The sequence below is a fragment of the Pinus tabuliformis genome, chromosome 5_2 (assembly GCF_031772625.1).
Source record: "Pinus tabuliformis cultivar Carrire ecotype Pingquan chromosome 5_2, CPIR1, whole genome shotgun sequence".
Lineage (NCBI taxonomy): Eukaryota > Viridiplantae > Streptophyta > Pinopsida > Pinales > Pinaceae > Pinus > Pinus tabuliformis.
In genome coordinates, this window is record NC_142306.1 from 603,517,922 (window position 1) to 603,522,061 (window position 4,140).

Sequence of the window (4,140 nt, forward strand, 5' to 3'; positions counted from 1 at the left end):
GCTCATCATAAAATTCCAAAATTCCAATGCTTTTACTGTGATATCGTATCTGAATAATCAATTTCTCCCTTTGGATACTTGAAAGAGCTCCTCCAAGGTACGATAAATGACTCCTCTAATGGCATGGATTCCCTTTCATGGTAAATGTATTGCCAGTTGTAGTTTGCCAATAGTCAACTTTACACACATATAGCCTTACCAAACTGACACAACAACGGGTATAGTACTGGGAAAGAAACCATTGCATCACTTTGAGCAATAAAATATGATAAAATTTGAACGCCATCTTTGAAGAACTATTTAGGAATCTCATAAACGTGAAGTACCTCTCTCCTATCTTTTTCTTTCTGGTGTTTTTTGGGACTAGTCCCTTGAAGAAGCATTTATTAAGTTTTTTTTTACAATATTTACATATCACATCAATCACAATATACCGAAATATAAACACTATGATACATATAAGCTGCAGGGCAGTGTCACAATGGTAGTATTTCTAGAATTTGCAATTAGAAATAAGGATACTACCATTAACACAAATACTAAAGCAGCTCCTACTAATATTCTTTCATTCGTTACTCCGTGGGCATCATGTACAAACATTATTCTTCTGAGCTCCAACACTTCATTGTAAACACAATTATTATCCATTTTCTATTTATTAAATTTCTTGAGATTTTCACACTACAAACCCATGAATAACATAGCAGATGTCATCCCAGCAATGTAGGGATAACATTGGCACATTAATATTCCTATTTCGAAAGCATATCACAATTTATCTTTACTAACTGAAGTTTAGCCTTCAAATGTTGAACTGGTAAAGTCCATAACTTTTTCTTCCAAAAATTCAAATAGGATAAAATCAAGGTAAAACTTATTTAACTATTTCAAATAATAAAATAAATCTCACATGCTTTGAACCTAGTGAAAGCATTCAATTTATACAACAGTTTAAAGAATCAAAGGCTTTCTAAATACAATTAGAATTATTACCTGAAAATTTCCAAGAAAACGAACTTTCTAAAGGCGGTGTGATCGATTCTTTGTGCAAACAAATAAAGGTCTCCGCTTCTGTTTGAAAGTTGCTCCATGGAAATTAAAATCCAAACGTTCGGTTTATCAGCAGCACTTAATGTCCATTGCCACTGTCCTCTGTAGAAAACAATGAAGCCATACAAATTATTCAATGGAGAAATGACATGCATATCTCAAAGATCTCAAAAATTAAACATGGTTGTACGTGCATTTAAGGCGCTGATACTAAGGGTTAATCCCCATTTAAAAAAAAATATTAATTAAATTATTAAGTGTGAATTTGAGCCTAACATATTAATTAAATTATATTTTAAATCCAACTTATCAATTTAGTAATTTCGCATATCTCACACAACTTTGTAATGGTACCAAATTCGAGTAAGTATGATTGAAGTTATTTCCAACATAAATGGATGGTATCCCATGAATGGATTTGCTATTAAAACATTGACATGTCAATATCATATTGCAAAGCTAGTAAGCGCTTCCTCAAAACACAATTCCGCCCAGGCTTCCAAGTTTTGATTCCCAGTTTGGTGAGCTCGCCACGCCATTAAGCTAGATTCAAACTAGCATAACCAGTGTGGGAAGTACGGTTGACCCATTGATTGGACTAGCGTCATGTCTCATCCAGATGCCTCTGAACGCAGAGCAGGAATCATTCTTCGGACATTGGATCCGGGTCTGCGATGGCTGGCTGAAGAAATCAGGAAAATTGATACACAAATATAATGTTAACCATGTAGAAACCAAGAAATTTTGAGTACAAGCCTAAAATAATCGAAATAAATCTATCCTATATGTCACTGTAAACAGTGGCATAATAATCAATCGAGATAAAAACTTAGAAGAAAATTAAAAACATTGAATAGCGGTAAATTTCTCTACAACGTTTATCTTTCCTATTCGTTCAATTTGTGGTAAAACTTCACTACGAGAGCCTTCACATCACATACATCATAAAATGCATAATTTAATATCGATCAATACAATTAGATAATATTTGTTTATATCGATTATTTTAATATTTTTTTTATACTTGTTGAGACATCGTATATAATGATCCATTAACATAGTATATAGTGATTGATCTCGGTGGTTTTAGAAATAGAAGTGGTTTTGAAAAAACTCAAAAATCAAAGTTGTCAAATGGAAGTGAAACCAAGGTCAAATCATAGTGCTTGTTGCCATGATTCTAACAATGAGAATGATACTCAAATCCGAGTTCGTTTGCTCAAGATACAACTCGTCAAAGTTCGTATGCTCAAGACACAGTCGGTCTACGATGTTTTAGGCACTGACCCTTTCCTCAACCCGAGGGTTATCTATAGGAGTTACAACACATTTTGGCTCGGGGAATTAATCAGAGTATTTTTCTCTCGGTACGACCAATTTTACATTCCCTCTATTAGGTGAGTAAGGGTTGTGTGGGTTGAGTATCTCTCACCCTGGCAACTCCATTGTTTGAATATTATTTTGAGCAACCTGGCTTTTCAGAGGCCTCATACTCGCTTTGATACAACCTAACAGAAAAATGCTCCCGTATTCAACCCCGAGAAAATCATATCCCAGAGGATTTAGAAAGAGAGTACCACGGTTACTCCAGATTCCACAAGATCTTTTCGAGAAATATCATCCAATAGCTCTCAAAACGCTGTGATAAACTACCTTGAGTTTGCCTCCAAAGTCTTATAATATCCTGAAGAACATTGTGCATTGTTTGGCTTTTTTCCTTCTAGAGTAAAAAATGAAGAAGCTTCTGTGAGTTCACCTTCTTTCTCATTTCATCCCTCCCATGAAGCTGAAGATGTTAAAGACATCCTTATAAACAGTCCCACACAGAGTGTGGATAGCTTCCCAACCTAGATCCAGTTAGTTGCGACTTAGATACCCCCTCAACAAGGACATGTAATAAATTTTATACCACCTCCCTTGCTCAATATGGTTGTCCCAGGGTTTCTCTTGAGAAAATATGCACTGCTGGATTTTCCACAACCCTTGAATGGTATGCCACAAGACTATCTCAAGCTCTTACCAAGATTCATAGGAGAAGATGACATTTCAGCACAGAGGCATGTAGAAATTTTCTGTGCATTTGTAGAAAATCTCAATGTAGAACACCTAGATGTGGTGTTAAGACTTTTTGTCCATTCTCTTGATGGGGAAGCCAGGAAATGGTTTAAAACCCTACCAAATGCTTCAATCAATACTTGGGAGGAGATGGAGAATTCTTTCATGCAAAAATGGGGAGAGAAAAGGGACCATGGGTATATCCTCACTGAATTCAATGCTATGAATAAAAAACATAATGAATATATGTTAGAATTCATAAAAAGGTTTAAAAAATTGTACAATAGTCTCCCTCTTAAAATCAAACCTCCATAGGTTACTGCTAAAGTGATTTTTGGTAGGACCTTTGAACCAAAATTTGGTTTCACTCTCAGAGAAAGTAAGTATCACTCCTCATACTAGATTCAAATAGATTCTTTAGAATTTGGAGCAAAGTTCACTTCTACTGGGAAGTGGAGAGGGAGAACTGATCATGGGTATAGGATAAGAGGAAAAGAGGAAGCTAATTCCTCAAACCAGGGAAAGGAAACTCAAGAGCATAAACTCAAGGAAATGAACAAGCTAATAAGAAACATGTCTAACAAGCTTGTGAAACTCGATTTATAAAACAAAAACCATCCTCGACAAAACCAACCAGCTCCTAACCGAAGTTTCAATCCTGACTATAGGAGACCTCCTTTGTAGCTATTGTAAAGGGAGATAAGGGAGCAAAAGGATCACATTCAACCTCCATTATATTTGGAAGATGATCCAGAGGAGAATGCTGAAGAAACAATAGAAGTGAAAGAAAATTAATTTTCTTCTCTTTCAGAGGGAGAAAATGAAATAGAGGCCAATGAAGTAGAAGGGGATGATTGGGAGACCCCTCTAGATGATGGTGAGATTGAACACTATTGTAAATAGTTAGATGAGTTAATGTAGGCCCATCTACAGGGGAAATATGATCTTAGATCTTCTAGGAAAAGATCTAGAATGCATAATCAAAATGAGGAGTCCTCTCCCACCAATCATCCCAAATCAACAGAGAAAAGAAAG